Source organism: Megalops cyprinoides, chromosome 1 (genome assembly GCF_013368585.1).
Source record: "Megalops cyprinoides isolate fMegCyp1 chromosome 1, fMegCyp1.pri, whole genome shotgun sequence".
NCBI lineage: Eukaryota > Metazoa > Chordata > Actinopteri > Elopiformes > Megalopidae > Megalops > Megalops cyprinoides.
Window position 1 is genome coordinate 35,001 of NC_050583.1, and position 10,000 is coordinate 45,000.

General features: G+C 44.8%; 2 long non-coding RNA genes across 2 annotated transcripts; both read right to left on the reverse strand.

The window, feature by feature from the left end:
- Nucleotides 1–1,892: 1,892 nt before the first annotated feature.
- On the reverse strand, nucleotides 1,893–3,529 carry LOC118794093. The gene is made up of 5 exons (XR_005005737.1): nucleotides 3,471–3,529; nucleotides 3,204–3,307; nucleotides 2,211–2,266; nucleotides 2,083–2,128; nucleotides 1,893–2,005 (listed from the first exon to the last, which is right to left on the reverse strand). It is a non-coding gene; the product is annotated as an uncharacterized LOC118794093 (long non-coding RNA).
- A 4,507-nt stretch (nucleotides 3,530–8,036) lies between these two features.
- Nucleotides 8,037–9,673, reverse strand: LOC118794088. The gene is made up of 5 exons (XR_005005736.1): nucleotides 9,615–9,673; nucleotides 9,348–9,451; nucleotides 8,355–8,410; nucleotides 8,227–8,272; nucleotides 8,037–8,149 (listed from the first exon to the last, which is right to left on the reverse strand). It is a non-coding gene; the product is annotated as an uncharacterized LOC118794088 (long non-coding RNA).
- Between the last annotated feature and the right edge of the window lie 327 nt (nucleotides 9,674–10,000).

The following is a 10,000-nucleotide window of genomic DNA, read 5'->3' on the forward strand; positions in this document are numbered from 1 at the left end:
TACTGTGGACCCCAACCCTAATCTGGGCCCTGACCCTAACCGGGGCCCTAACCCCAACCCTGACCCCAACCTTAAATTGGGCCTGGACTGCAACCGTGGCCCTAACTCTAACCCTAAACTCCAGTTGGGACCCCAAGAACAGGTACAACCCCAAGGGAAGATACAATAGGCCAGAGCACTGAAGAGCTTTGTGCTCCTTTTTCTTAAAAACGATATAAAACAAAACAACCTAACCTAGCCAGAGCCATTGTAGAGTCCTCCCTGTTCTTTAGAGTTAATAAAACCCTCTCTGGAAGTAAATCCCTCTATAGGGTTGAATTGCAGGCCCGGTGAAATTACAAGGTTCCCTCATTTATAAGGCTACCTTCAACAATGGTTTTAGCTAAGCAGGACAAGTCCTGAACAGGTTGGGGATGGGAGACCAGTCTTTTAAAGGGAATTCCTATTGGGGGAGAGAGGAAATCTTAGTTTTTAGAATTCAAAAGGGCCAATAGGAATGGTTTTTCTGTTTCCCTGGAGGAAAACCCCTCCCTAGAATAGCAGATAAGACCTACGGGAGTGTAAATCCCACCCTCCTATAAGACAGAAGAACCAATAGAAAGCTTTTATGTTGAGGCCTGCTTTTACAGTCAATCCCCTTTAGCAAACCTATATAGCAACCCTTGCCTTGCAGCCTCCATTTTCCTCTGACGAAGCTGATAGGCGAAACGTTAGGATTGTGTCTTGTTATTTTGAGGTATAAACGATTTGGACAAAGTTGTGTGTTTTTTCTTTTTTTAAAAAAAGTTTTTATTGAAAGTTTAAATAAAAAAGTACAATTTTAATCTGATTAGTCACAAGAGGCTTCCCCCACCACCTGCAAAGAGAAGAAAGGTGAAAAATTAAACAACTGAAAGAGGCCCAAAGGCCGGGGCCTGTTGGATTCCCCCGGGGGCAGTGGATCCCGTCTTGGGCCGGAGAACTTTAAACTGAGCATTGCTCACTCCCTGGTAACCATTTTTGTGGTTTCTCTCTTAAACTTTATGCCACGGACGGAAGCAACACAAAGCCATCCTGGGACCACACGCCAAGAGAGCCTTCTTCTCGCATCCACCAGCCGAAAGGAGAAAGGAAGGGTGAGAGCCCTGGAAAGGGAAAACCTGCTTCTTATCACAGTGGTGTTTAGGCCTGTAACTGTTCAGATTAAAAATTTAGAATGTTGTCAAAGAATAGATACACGGCTTTGGCCAATACTCAAAATGAAGACACTGTTGAGGCTGTACAGGAGACCCTTCCCCTTCCCTCTCTTCCCTCCCCTGCACCTCCTGCTCTTCCAATGCGGTCCCAACTTAACAAACAAACAACAAAGGAATACTTTAAACTCATGCAAGCAATCCATCACATTCAAATAGTAAATCAGGCAGTGGAAACCAAAACCTTTCCTAAAGGCATGATGAGACAAGTAAACAAATTAACAGACTTCATAAAGCCATCCTCTCCTTCTGAGCAAACTAAAAGCAAAGTGAAGGAGAATACTTTAAAGTGGATGGAGAACAATATGGCAATATTACAAATGCACTATGACGGAGTGATTGCTTCAATCACTCAGACATTAGGCCCCTTTAACCAGGAGGCCTTCAATATGGCTATAGTTTGGGCCAAAGCCCGCTACAAACATAAGTTTAATAGAATGATCATCGAAAGAGTGATGGAATTGCTTACACCCCAGACCACAACAAGAGACTTTAGGATGCCTGGTACTACTTCACCTACCTTGTGTACTCAGATGCATATGAGTCCAGTGGAGATGACTAATATGGATGCTCCGTCTCTTGCTGTACCCACCTATGCCCAGGTAGTTGCGGGCCAACAGGGCCCCATTGATAGGCCTGCTACCCCCAGGCAGCCTCGCTCTATAGCCGCAATACAAAATGGTGAAACAGGAACCCTGAAAAAAGAAATAACGGTACTTACCTCTGATGAGAATTCCTCCGTGTGCGTGCCGCCTGTAGCTCAGTCGAGCACCCTGCAACAGAAAAACAAAATTTTAGTACAAGCAGAAATTCATCACCATCTTACTGAGAATGTATCTATGGTACCTACCTGCACTGCTGGCCGGATGGGCCTTAAAGCTGACAATGGGGCCACCCTGGGAGATATAGAACAATCTCAGTTTGATACAGCTTTACAGGTACTTGATATTACACCGTCCCACACGGGCTTAGACTCACCTGCCACTTCTGGGGCATGCGGGGGAGTCCGGGCAGGGGGCGGCGAAGAGGTGGACCTGGTTCAGAAACGAGATAATCAAATCACTTTGCCGGAAAATGCTTCTGCAGCATCTGTTATTTTGGGAAAACAGAGTAATGTCAGTATACGTACAAATGACAGGATTTTGGTTTTATCGCCCACAGGCAGGTCTAGTTCAACCAGACAGACCGATGTCCAGTCTCCGGCACAGCACTTACCCCCGCGGGGTGAGCCTCTCTCTGAATCCGTGACTCTGGGGGAGGCACAGGACATGATGAAAGGGGCAAATAAAGGGCAAAATCCCATGAATCGACCCCAATCTGAGTCCTCCCCTCAAACCCTAAGAGACACGGCCTCGGAGAGAGAGCCTATTTTCTACCCCAGGGGTCACCCACGGTCAGATCGCAAACTCTATGACTGGCGCTTTATAGCAGAGAAGCCAATAATTTTCATTGGTGATTCAAATTTGAAAAGAATTCCCTCATTTAAGAACGAACAAATTCAAATTGATAGTTATCCAGGCGCCACATTCTACCACATTAATGGCGTGCTCAAAAACTGCCCAGTCTTCCAGTCCACGCAAAAAGTGATTTTTTCTTTGGGGATCAACAATAAAGATCAGGATCCTAGAAAAACAGCAATCAAACAGTTACAGCAATTACTTAACACAGCACAGAGAGTTTTTCCAAATGCAACGTTGTTTGTGCCTGTGATTATGTTTTCTCCCAACTTAACAGAGCTGCAGAAGTCTAACTTAACTATAATCAATAAATATGTTGCCACGTACTGCACACCTTTATTGGAGATACACAACAGTTCCTTCTTCACTACAGGTGATAACATTCACTGGACTCCAACCACGGCAAATAGGATATTTCAGCACTGGTGCCGGCAGTTAAACTTCTAGGGGGGGAGAAGCGGTCACGATCTCCCCAACGCTTGGAACACAGTAATGTGCTTAACCTATCACTTACTTTTCAGCTTTCCGAGGCACAGGTGGAAGTGTTGGAGAGAGGCCTAACTTTTATTCCTCTCCCCAACCAAGATATCCGGCGGGACCTCTGGAGGGACGTCCATGCTTTTCATAGAAGAATAAAATTGTTAGATTATTTTGGTTCAGATACACAGACAGAACAGACACCATTTATCCTCCCATCATATTGGGAGCCGGAAACTGCACAAGTGAACCCTGTTATCAGACAGTTAATACGGAAGGACTTAATAACAGCAAAGTCACATACCTATTCCATAGCCCGTACAGATAATCTCTCTACTGTACAGAGAGCAGCCATTAGGGAACTCTGTCAGAATAGAGAGATAATCATTAAACCTGCGGATAAGGGTTCAAAAATAGTCATCATGGATAAGCAACAATATCTATTGGAAGCAAACCGACAACTTTCCAATACTAAACATTATATGTCGGTTCCAGTATCTTTACAAACACAAACACAAAAAGAAATTCATACTATAATACAGGATTTGTACTACAAGAAATACATCAATCGTAAACAGCGCGATTTCTTGTTAGGTCCAAACACACCTAGAAACAGAATCTTCTATTTATTACCCAAGATCCACAAAGATCCGAGGACATGGACGGTCCCTGGAGAGGTCCCGCCGGGGCGCCCCATCGTATCGGACTGTGAGAGTGAATCATATAACATCGCACAGTATATTGATCACTACTTGAATCCTTTAGCGCATGGACATCCGAGTTACATCAAGGACACGTACGATTTCCTGCACAAGATTAAGAGCATAACGGTAACCCCTAACACATATCTGTTTACAATAGATGTGGATAGCCTATATACTAACATAGACACAGAGGCTGGGTTACAAGCGGTGAGTAACGTACTTGGTAGAAATCCGGATCCTGCGCGACCAGACGAACAATTACTTCAGCTTCTGCATATCAGCCTTACAAAAAATGATTTCATTTTTAATGACAAACATTACTTACAGATATCGGGAACGGCCATGGGTAAGAAGTTCGCCCCAGCCTACGCAGACATCTATATGGCCGAATGGGAAGCGGAGGCGTTGGCTAAATGCCCACTCTTGCCCGTGGCCTACTACCGATATCTGGATGATATTTTTGGTATCTGGCCTTACAGTTTGGAAGAATTTGGAGAATTTTTTCAGATATTGAATACGCACCATCCTTCAATAAAGTTGAAATATGAACTGGATTCAAAATCCGTGAACTTCTTGGACACCACGGTTTTCTTTACTGCGCAACAGTCGGCTAATAGCAAATTGGCCACAAAAGTTTATTTCAAAAGTACGGATACTCATGCCTTGCTACATAAACAGAGTTATCACCCTAAACATACATTTAAAGGCCTAGTTAAATCACAGATACTCAGATTTCATAGAATATGTACCTTCCAGGAGGATTTTGAAATCGCAACGACGACGCTGTTTAAAGCGCTGCGAGGCAGGGGGTACTCAAAGAGGCTATTAAGATATGCAAAAGCTGAAGTTTTAAAAGGCTTGGCCCAGGTGCAAAGGAAGGAAGAAACGAACATCATTCCCTTTATCACCACCTATTCGGAGTCCAATAAAACGTTGATTTCAAAAATTAGGAACAACTTTAGGAATGTGCAGAATCAATTACCGGCACTTCAGCCATATAGAATAATTGCGGCCTTCAGGAGGAACAAGAATTTAAAGGACCTGATGGTACGCTCAAGAGTACCGTCGAATAGAGATAACTCACAATTATGGGTCCGTAGATATTTTCAACACAGTTCTTATCTGGTAAATAAATACAGTGGGGAGGGAGCACCAGTCTGGAAAAGGATATCAATTACAGACAGAAGTGTGATTTACGCAATTACCTGCAACACCTGTGGCAAACTTTATATAGGAGAGACGCAGCATACCATAGCAACACGGCTAAAACAGCACTTATATAACATCCAAAGATTTCATCTACAGACTGAACTTACCAGTCATTTTCAAATTCATCCGGTTTCGGGTCTAAAAGTGTCGGGCTTGGAAAGTAATCCCGGGTGGTCCAATGGGGAGAGGAGAATGAGGGAAAGAGTGTGGATAATGAAGTTAAGAACAATTGCACCCTTGGGGCTTAATGAAAGGAGGGGGTAGGATGGGGAGGTGGGGCTCCTCCTGGTGGTGAAGTGGGGAGAGGGGGGATTAGCACTTTATATATGGGGGGGCCAGGAGAGAGGCAACAATGAATTAATTTACCTTTGGTTTTTTTTGATGAATTGGTCACTAATCATGTGAATAAAGCCTTCTTTGTCTTTTCCTTATCTTATATATGTGTGTGTGAATTGGTTGATTTCATTATGCATGTCTTTTAAGCACTTATTTTTGACAGCAGCACTTGTATGGCCGCCTCTCGCCCTGGAGCCCGCATATAGATGAATTATTTATATTAGAATTGTTTCCTCTTCCCTTGCTGCCACCCGGGGGAGGTACGGCCTTCCCATCCTGGCCTGACTCTGAACCCAATCTAGGCCCTGACCCCAACTCCAGCCCTAACCCCAACCCAAACTTAGATCTTGACCACACCTGTGGCCCCGACCCCAACCCTGACCCCAACCTGGTTTGGGGCCCTGACTCTAATCGAGGCCCTAACCCCAACCCTGACCCCAACCCTAACTGGGGCCCTGACAGCAGCAGCCCCAACCCCAATTCTAATCCCAACCCTAACTAGGGCCCTGACCCTAATCTTGGCCCTAACCCCAACCCCAACCCTAACCCCAACCCTAACCCCAACCCTAACTGGGGCCCTGACTATCATGGCTCCGACCCTAAGGCCAACCCTAACCCTAATTGGGGCCCTAACCCTAATGCTAACCCCAACCCTAACTGGGGCCCTAACTCTAATCGGGGCCCTAATCCCAACCCTAACTGGGGCCCTAGCTGTTTTGGCCCTAATCCTACTGTGGACCCCAACCCTAATCTGGGCCCTGACCCTAACCGGGGCCCTAACCCCAACCCTGACCCCAACCTTAAATTGGGCCTGGACTGCAACCGTGGCCCTAACTCTAACCCTAAACTCCAGTTGGGACCCCAAGAACAGGTACAACCCCAAGGGAAGATACAATAGGCCAGAGCACTGAAGAGCTTTGTGCTCCTTTTTCTTAAAAACGATATAAAACAAAACAACCTAACCTAGCCAGAGCCATTGTAGAGTCCTCCCTGTTCTTTAGAGTTAATAAAACCCTCTCTGGAAGTAAATCCCTCTATAGGGTTGAATTGCAGGCCCGGTGAAATTACAAGGTTCCCTCATTTATAAGGCTACCTTCAACAATGGTTTTAGCTAAGCAGGACAAGTCCTGAACAGGTTGGGGATGGGAGACCAGTCTTTTAAAGGGAATTCCTATTGGGGGAGAGAGGAAATCTTAGTTTTTAGAATTCAAAAGGGCCAATAGGAATGGTTTTTCTGTTTCCCTGGAGGAAAACCCCTCCCTAGAATAGCAGATAAGACCTACGGGAGTGTAAATCCCACCCTCCTATAAGACAGAAGAACCAATAGAAAGCTTTTATGTTGAGGCCTGCTTTTACAGTCAATCCCCTTTAGCAAACCTATATAGCAACCCTTGCCTTGCAGCCTCCATTTTCCTCTGACGAAGCTGATAGGCGAAACGTTAGGATTGTGTCTTGTTATTTTGAGGTATAAACGATTTGGACAAAGTTGTGTGTTTTTTCTTTTTTTAAAAAAAGTTTTTATTGAAAGTTTAAATAAAAAAGTACAATTTTAATCTGATTAGTCACAAGAGGCTTCCCCCACCACCTGCAAAGAGAAGAAAGGTGAAAAATTAAACAACTGAAAGAGGCCCAAAGGCCGGGGCCTGTTGGATTCCCCCGGGGGCAGTGGATCCCGTCTTGGGCCGGAGAACTTTAAACTGAGCATTGCTCACTCCCTGGTAACCATTTTTGTGGTTTCTCTCTTAAACTTTATGCCACGGACGGAAGCAACACAAAGCCATCCTGGGACCACACGCCAAGAGAGCCTTCTTCTCGCATCCACCAGCCGAAAGGAGAAAGGAAGGGTGAGAGCCCTGGAAAGGGAAAACCTGCTTCTTATCACAGTGGTGTTTAGGCCTGTAACTGTTCAGATTAAAAATTTAGAATGTTGTCAAAGAATAGATACACGGCTTTGGCCAATACTCAAAATGAAGACACTGTTGAGGCTGTACAGGAGACCCTTCCCCTTCCCTCTCTTCCCTCCCCTGCACCTCCTGCTCTTCCAATGCGGTCCCAACTTAACAAACAAACAACAAAGGAATACTTTAAACTCATGCAAGCAATCCATCACATTCAAATAGTAAATCAGGCAGTGGAAACCAAAACTTTTCCTAAAGGCATGATGAGACAAGTAAACAAATTAACAGACTTCATAAAGCCATCCTCTCCTTCTGAGCAAACTAAAAGCAAAGTGAAGGAGAATACTTTAAAGTGGATGGAGAACAATATGGCAATATTACAAATGCACTATGACGGAGTGATTGCTTCAATCACTCAGACATTAGGCCCCTTTAACCAGGAGGCCTTCAATATGGCTATAGTTTGGGCCAAAGCCCGCTACAAACATAAGTTTAATAGAATGATCATCGAAAGAGTGATGGAATTGCTTACACCCCAGACCACAACAAGAGACTTTAGGATGCCTGGTACTACTTCACCTACCTTGTGTACTCAGATGCATATGAGTCCAGTGGAGATGACTAATATGGATGCTCCGTCTCTTGCTGTACCCACCTATGCCCAGGTAGTTGCGGGCCAACAGGGCCCCATTGATAGGCCTGCTACCCCCAGGCAGCCTCGCTCTATAGCCGCAATACAAAATGGTGAAACAGGAACCCTGAAAAAAGAAATAACGGTACTTACCTCTGATGAGAATTCCTCCGTGTGCGTGCCGCCTGTAGCTCAGTCGAGCACCCTGCAACAGAAAAACAAAATTTTAGTACAAGCAGAAATTCATCACCATCTTACTGAGAATGTATCTATGGTACCTACCTGCACTGCTGGCCGGATGGGCCTTAAAGCTGACAATGGGGCCACCCTGGGAGATATAGAACAATCTCAGTTTGATACAGCTTTACAGGTACTTGATATTACACCGTCCCACACGGGCTTAGACTCACCTGCCACTTCTGGGGCATGCGGGGGAGTCCGGGCAGGGGGCGGCGAAGAGGTGGACCTGGTTCAGAAACGAGATAATCAAATCACTTTGCCGGAAAATGCTTCTGCAGCATCTGTTATTTTGGGAAAACAGAGTAATGTCAGTATACGTACAAATGACAGGATTTTGGTTTTATCGCCCACAGGCAGGTCTAGTTCAACCAGACAGACCGATGTCCAGTCTCCGGCACAGCACTTACCCCCGCGGGGTGAGCCTCTCTCTGAATCCGTGACTCTGGGGGAGGCACAGGACATGATGAAAGGGGCAAATAAAGGGCAAAATCCCATGAATCGACCCCAATCTGAGTCCTCCCCTCAAACCCTAAGAGACACGGCCTCGGAGAGAGAGCCTATTTTCTACCCCAGGGGTCACCCACGGTCAGATCGCAAACTCTATGACTGGCGCTTTATAGCAGAGAAGCCAATAATTTTCATTGGTGATTCAAATTTGAAAAGAATTCCCTCATTTAAGAACGAACAAATTCAAATTGATAGTTATCCAGGCGCCACATTCTACCACATTAATGGCGTGCTCAAAAACTGCCCAGTCTTCCAGTCCACGCAAAAAGTGATTTTTTCTTTGGGGATCAACAATAAAGATCAGGATCCTAGAAAAACAGCAATCAAACAGTTACAGCAATTACTTAACACAGCACAGAGAGTTTTTCCAAATGCAACGTTGTTTGTGCCTGTGATTATGTTTTCTCCCAACTTAACAGAGCTGCAGAAGTCTAACTTAACTATAATCAATAAATATGTTGCCACGTACTGCACACCTTTATTGGAGATACACAACAGTTCCTTCTTCACTACAGGTGATAACATTCACTGGACTCCAACCACGGCAAATAGGATATTTCAGCACTGGTGCCGGCAGTTAAACTTCTAGGGGGGGAGAAGCGGTCACGATCTCCCCAACGCTTGGAACACAGTAATGTGCTTAACCTATCACTTACTTTTCAGCTTTCCGAGGCACAGGTGGAAGTGTTGGAGAGAGGCCTAACTTTTATTCCTCTCCCCAACCAAGATATCCGGCGGGACCTCTGGAGGGACGTCCATGCTTTTCATAGAAGAATAAAATTGTTAGATTATTTTGGTTCAGATACACAGACAGAACAGACACCATTTATCCTCCCATCATATTGGGAGCCGGAAACTGCACAAGTGAACCCTGTTATCAGACAGTTAATACGGAAGGACTTAATAACAGCAAAGTCACATACCTATTCCATAGCCCGTACAGATAATCTCTCTACTGTACAGAGAGCAGCCATTAGGGAACTCTGTCAGAATAGAGAGATAATCATTAAACCTGCGGATAAGGGTTCAAAAATAGTCATCATGGATAAGCAACAATATCTATTGGAAGCAAACCGACAACTTTCCAATACTAAACATTATATGTCGGTTCCAGTATCTTTACAAACACAAACACAAAAAGAAATTCATACTATAATACAGGATTTGTACTACAAGAAATACATCAATCGTAAACAGCGCGATTTCTTGTTAGGTCCAAACACACCTAGAAACAGAATCTTCTATTTATTACCCAAGATCCACAAAGATCCGAGGACATGGACGGTCCCTGGAGAGGTCCCGCCGGGGC